Source organism: Capsicum annuum, chromosome 4 (genome assembly GCF_002878395.1).
Source record: "Capsicum annuum cultivar UCD-10X-F1 chromosome 4, UCD10Xv1.1, whole genome shotgun sequence".
Classification (NCBI taxonomy): domain Eukaryota; kingdom Viridiplantae; phylum Streptophyta; class Magnoliopsida; order Solanales; family Solanaceae; genus Capsicum; species Capsicum annuum.
Genome location: NC_061114.1, coordinates 150738544 through 150745258, shown reverse-complemented (window position 1 = coordinate 150745258; position 6715 = coordinate 150738544). Strand labels below are relative to the sequence as shown.

At 31.4% G+C, this 6715-nt stretch overlaps 1 pseudogene; it reads right to left on the bottom strand.

Moving 5' to 3' along the window:
* Positions 1-2243: 2243 nt before the first annotated feature.
* Positions 2244-3085, bottom strand: LOC107869700 (annotated as a pseudogene).
* Between the last annotated feature and the right edge of the window lie 3630 nt (positions 3086-6715).

The following is a 6715-nucleotide window of genomic DNA, read 5'->3' as shown; positions in this document are numbered from 1 at the left end:
ATTTTGACTTAAATGTGAATGTTATAAATGGTATAACTAGAACAATAATATTTTTTCTTTATACTTGGTCTCCTTTTAATATTCGTATATAGGTAAATATTTTTAACAAATTCAAATTGATTTTATCTACTTTTTTTTTTTTTTTCATTTTGAAGTAATTTATTATGAATTATTTGTTATGAACTATTCAAGAAATTATAATTAATTGGACATTTTGACTTACATTTCATTAGTTTATGTTGACTTATTTATTGATCAATGAAATATTTTTTTATGCTTTACTATTTGATAAATTTATAAATCTAAATTATTTTTTTAATCTATCTTTGTTTAATGATTACTTTTACTTAAATATTATCTGCACATCGTGCGAGTACTAATACTAGTTAACTTAATTATGATTACTTTCACCCCATCAAAATTTAAAAATATACAGACTCAGATATCGCATTCATGGCAAAGTAATTGAGAATATATATTCTGCTTTGTATTAGTAGGTTTTTTTTCTAAAAATATTTGTTTTAATTTAGTTATCTTTTTTATAAAATCAAGAGAAATTTATTATATTTTGCCAATATTACCCCTATCATTAAATGACTATGTAAAGTGTAAATATTCAAATTTATATTTTCAATGCATGATTAATAGGGTTATTTTAGTAAAAATAAGCCTTTATTAAATATTTTCTTAAGAAGAATGGCAAGTCAATAAATGTCAAATTAATATAAAACGGAGGGAATATCCGTTAACGTTCATAGTTGCGTACTAAAAGTTTATATACAATGGTACATATCTTATGTTCATTCATTTGATGTGCACATAGCGAACCGACCAAGTGACTGTTTGAATTAACTTTTGACTTTTGACTTATAAGTCATAAGCTAAAAATTTTAACTTATACTTTTTGGGTTATTTTTTATATTTTAAGCCAAAATTCATAACCTAAGATTTCTAACTTATGACTTTTAACTTATTTTTAACATTTTAACTTAAAATTAAGTGTTTAGAAACACTTTTTAAATATATCCAAACACTTCAAAAGTGTTTAAAAGTCAATTTTAACTTAAAAATACTTAAAATAAGTAAATCCAAACGTGTACTAAGTTTTCCCATCACCTTAAAAAGTTTTCAGATTGCCTTGAATTTCACCAAAACTCAAGCTTTAGTGTCATTTACTAATCAAAAAGTGTTTTAGATACTTCCAGATATATTATTTCACAGAAAAAGTGGAGCACATATAGGTACTTTCTCTCTGAGAAGAGAATTAGGAAATATAAACACTAAGTTCAAATCACATATTTGAGCATTACCAATTCGAATCTTCACTTCATCAGAGAACAAAAAATAATTTGGACCAGTTTGCAGAATGCATGAAAAACACTATTAAAAAGACTAGAATTAGTTATGAATTTCGTTGTTAAATTTCTCATAGCTAACAATATATTTGGATAATTTGTCGCTAAATAGCAGTATTAACAATGCTTTTTATGTTTAGCTATAAAATTTGTAGTTAGCTAATATTTTTTTAGGGTTGATGTTTTATGTACTTTTCAAGAAAACGACCGTTAATGGCTTTTAACGGGACGTAGTCTATTCATACGTAGCTCATGAATAAGTACAATTACCAAAAAAAGCTCATGAATAAGGACTACTTTTGTTGTTTCTTTTTACACTTTAATTTTATTCTTTACGAGAAAAAAAGATATTTCCTTGGTAATAAGTTGATTGACTGTTTCGACTTCGAACAGAGTGTGAAAAAACAAAAAAATAATTTTAAATTTTCTATCTTAAATTAAAATATGTCAAATATATGAAAATATCATTTAATCTTGTAATTTTAAAGCTAAAAAAGGAAAAAAAATATCATTTTATTTAAAACAACCGTAAAAGGAAAGAATATCAAATAAATCGAAACGAAGGAGTATCTTTTGGGTGTGAACTCTAAAAGGGCTCGTTTGGTACGAGGATAAGAGATAACTAAATCAGTTACTAATTTTAATATAAGCTTATACCATATTTGGTTTGGATAAAATCGCGAGATAATTTATCCTTTATTAGTTATCTTAGAATTGTAATTTTATTTTTATCCCACATTAAGGGTAAAATAACAATGTCCAAATAATTAATCCTCAATTACTTTCCTTAACCGAACGAGCGTAAAAGTTCGAAGTGTACCTAAAGTCCCAATATTTTTCCCAAATGAAAGCAAAAAAGTACATTACATTTGTTAACACAAAAACAAAGAAGAAGAAAAAGAAAAATCTTTTAACCAACAAATCAATAAAAGTTCCTCTTTAACATAAGTGTACTTAAAAATTAAATGTCAATAAAGGTGATTTATGAAAGCCAAAGCATTGCTAGCAAGTCTAGTAACATAGGAAATGGCATCACTAATCGTAGTCTTGACAGAAGAATTGACTTTCCGGTCAGAGAAACCATCCAAGCAAGAAGTTGCATCACTTATTACTGCACTTGCATAAGTCTTAGCATTATCCCATTGGAAATCCTTGTCTGTGTCATTAAGATGACCCATGGCACCAAGTGTCTCTTTCAACTCATAAACTGCATCTTTCAAGTCACCAATACAATCTTTAATGGCAGTTGCCTCGTATTTCGAGATTCTTTTATTTTTTCCAAGCATAGATACCAAGTGAGAAGCGTTTTGAGCGCTTTCTATGGCAATGTCAAGGGGCAGTGTCACAAAGCTTGATGGGGTTAGCTTGAATAGTGGAGGCATAAGGGAGAAGGGTGTTAAGGCAGAGTGAAGGGAATGTTGTGATGTTGCATTTGGATTTGATGAAGTCGGAACTGGAGTTGCTTTGTGCTTGGGAGGTTGTGCATAATAATAGAAGAATGATTGGGAAGATGATCTTGTTTAGTTTTCTTGAATTGGGACTACAATTTTCCATTGCCATCTTTGGGATATTGGAATTGAAATTGGAGAATTGGATTTGTTGAGTGTGTTGGAGTTTTAGAAAAAAGTTTAGATATATATAGAGCTCAATGTCAGGTGAATTCAATTTCTTTTAATCAAGTTGGTATTGATTAGCTTGCATGAACTCGACTAGTGGAAATGAGCCCATATTTGCAAATACGTTGACTTGCCTAACCTGTCCATATAATCTCGTATTGAACCCACCTATTAATTAATATGTCCATCAATATATTACTTAAACAAATGAAAAAATATCACCTATTGAGTTAACTTTTTTAATTACCAATGGGATTTAACTTTAGTCTTATAATTTTCGCCCACTTTATTAATCGTTAGATTACACATTCTTGATGTCATTCAATATCTTAAGCCATGATTGGTGATGCATGTATGTATGAACATATCTCGCACGATAAATACTAAAGAGTTAATACATAAAAATGACCCTAAACTTGACACCAAATTATAAGTTTGACCTTAAACTTTGATAGTGCACAAATAGAACCTTTAACTATTCAAAACCTGAACAAATATGACCTCCAATTTTCCAACCCCATGCGTGAGTCTCATTCGCGCCTACGTGGAAAGATAATCCAATCACACGGTGTCACGTCGTTAGAAGGGCTGACTTGGAGAGAGGTTATATTTGTGCAGTTTTGAATAGTTAAAGGTCATATTTGTGCACTGTCAAAGTTTTGCTTTTTGTGTTAAAACGACGTCGTTTGTATTATTATTATTATTATTATTATTATTATTGTTATTATTATTATTATACATTTTCTATCTTATATATATACAACGTAATTTTTTTACCGAGGGAGTTTGGGTGAACCCCATGGCAACCTGTAACACCCCAACTTAGGAAAGAGTCCCATATCGGCAAAACACAAAAGGGATGCTAGGTATATAAGTGAGAAAGCCTTACTCCCTAGTGACGCGTTTTAAAGTCGTGCGGGCCTGGGCCCAGAGCAGACAATATCACTAGTGAGTTGGGCAGTGGCAGGGGTATCTCGGGCCTGTATGGTTCGGGATGCCCGTCATGGCCAGGGCTTCGGGCTGAGTCGTGACAGAATGGTATCAGAGCCGCTCCTGTATCGTTCTTGTCGATGTGGGCCAGAGTTCAAAACTGAGTGTAGGTGAATCCCGGTAAGGCGGGGCAAACCTCAGTCCTGAGTGTAGATAAATCCCATTCGGTGGGGCAAACTTCAGCGAGGACGCTGAGTCCGTAAGGGGGGTGTATGTAACACCCCAACTTAGGAAGGAGTCCCACATTGGCAAAACACAGGAGGGATGCTGGGTATATAAGTGAGAAAGCCTTACTCCTTAGTGACACGTTTTAAAGCCGTGGGGGCTTGGGCCCAGAGCGGACAATATCATTAGTGGGTTGGGCAGTGGCATGGGTATCACGGGCCTGTGTGGTTCGGGATGCCCGTCGCGGCCAGGGCCTCGGGTCAGGTCGTGACACAACCACGTAGGTCACCCCTCGTTAATTTAATAACGTTAATTTAATAACATTTTAATTACGTTAATTCGATAATGTTAATTTAATATACTACTACTACTATCCTTAATAACATTAATTTAATAACATTTTATTAAAACTATAATTTTTTTATTATTAGTATAGTTTCATCTTTAATTTAATATTTAAATAAATAATATTTAGATATATTATATAATTTAAATTCGTCCTTTGCTTTATAATATATATACATATTCGCTCGATTTTTTCATATGAGGCCGACCCACCTAATTAATAAATCTTCAATATTGCTCTTTTTCCGCAATGACAAAAGAAATTAGATGCCATTTTCATCTTTGAGCCGAAAATAATAAAAAAATAGTAGTGAAGAGTATTTAAAGGTCATATTTGTGCAGTTTTGAATAGCTAAAGGTCATATTTGTGCACTGTCAAAGTTTAAGGTCATATTTATGTATTATGCCCTTAGATTTTAAGCTGGACGCGCCCAATTTTGCATTTTGAACACGCGTTTTGCCACGTAGGATTGGAGGTCATATTTATGCAGTTTTAAATAGTTAAAGATCATATTTATGCACTGTCAAATTTTAAGGTCAAAGTTATAATTTGGTGTCAAAGTTTAGGATCATTTTTATGTATTAACTCAATACTAAATTATTGGACTTGTGTTAATAATAAAGAATGTACAAAATGTGAGCTGTGAAAGACAGATGAGAACAAAATTTCCAGCTGTCATATATGGCAGCTAGCAATCACATGCAGGTTCAAGTCATATGAGCTAAGATAAGTAGTTGATTCAATAATTGTACTGAAACAATCATATCAAGCAGTTAGAAAGGAATGAATTTGGCATATCAGCATTGAATCCTGATTAAAATAGGAAATCGAATCAGATGGAATTTTCTTAGTTGGAATAAGTATATTTCTACCTGCGTTGGATGATTCGCTAACAATATATTCAATCCCAATGTCTGGCTACTGCTTGGGAGAATAAAATTGGGCAGTTCTTGTCTTAACTATTTTTATTCTAGCGTCAAGAGTTTGCTCAACGGTGTCAATATATTATGGCAATTCATCTTGTAAGTGATTTTGAATATAAAAATTGTGGTGGTTTTGTTGTTGAATATCTCGTTCCGAAATTTTTTTATCATGATTGAGGCACAACCAACAAAAGGTGAGAGAGACTTCATTCACTTTTTGACACATGAATAAGTGGATTCATTTGCTTATTTTAAACCTAAAAACAAATTAACAAGAGAGTGAAAATATATTTTGTATTGATATGGGTCCTATCAAACACAAAAAATTGCAAGTAAATAAATATATAAAAAAAATAGTAAATGTGATTGTGAGATCCATGCTTTATGTCTTCCCGTAATCATTTATTTGTTGATATGACTCTTTTGTTTGTTCAATTTAAAATTTGAAAGGTAATTTATTATTTTATGTATTTTTAGTTCTATTTTTAAGTACCGATTGTATGAACTTTATTTCTCAATATTTAGATAACTTATAATAACAACTAAAGGTGAAATTGTTATGAAATATAAAACAAAGAAGAAGAATAGAGAGACTTCTTTATTTTTTTTGAGGGATTATTGAGAGCTGAATTACAATGAATGAAAACTCCTTTATTTATAGGGAAAAACTAACCTTGGGTTTGTAAATTTTTCATAAATAGACACACACAATATATGGTAAAGTAGGTATTCACTATATATGGTAAAGTAGACATTCATTATATATGGTACATTTATAACACAACCCCTTGAATATCTAATTGATAGATAATACGTATAAATGCTGCCTTATTAAAAACCTTATAAGAAAAACCCAATGGGATAAAACCTCGTAAGAAAAAAAATACAGCGCGTATTAACTCCCCTAATGAGAACATCCTTGAACTGTTGTATCTCGATCTTGTGTACCATCTTCTTGAAAGTTGCAGTTGGAAGAGACTTGGTGAATAAATCAGCTACATTGTCACTTGAACGAATCTGTTGCATATTAATATCACCATTCTTTTGGAGCTCATGTGCATAAAAAAACTTTGGCGAAATGTTCTTTGTTTTATCTCCTTTTATGAATCCTCCCTTAAGTTGTACTATGCATGCTGCATTATCTCCATATAAAATTGTGGATACATTATTGCATTTCACACCATATTTTTCTTGAATGAGATGTATCTGGATCTCAACCATACTCATTCTCATCTTTCTTCATGAATAGCTATTACCTCAGCATGGTTCGATGAAGTCGCTAGATAGACTGATTTGTATATCTCCAAGATATGACTGTAT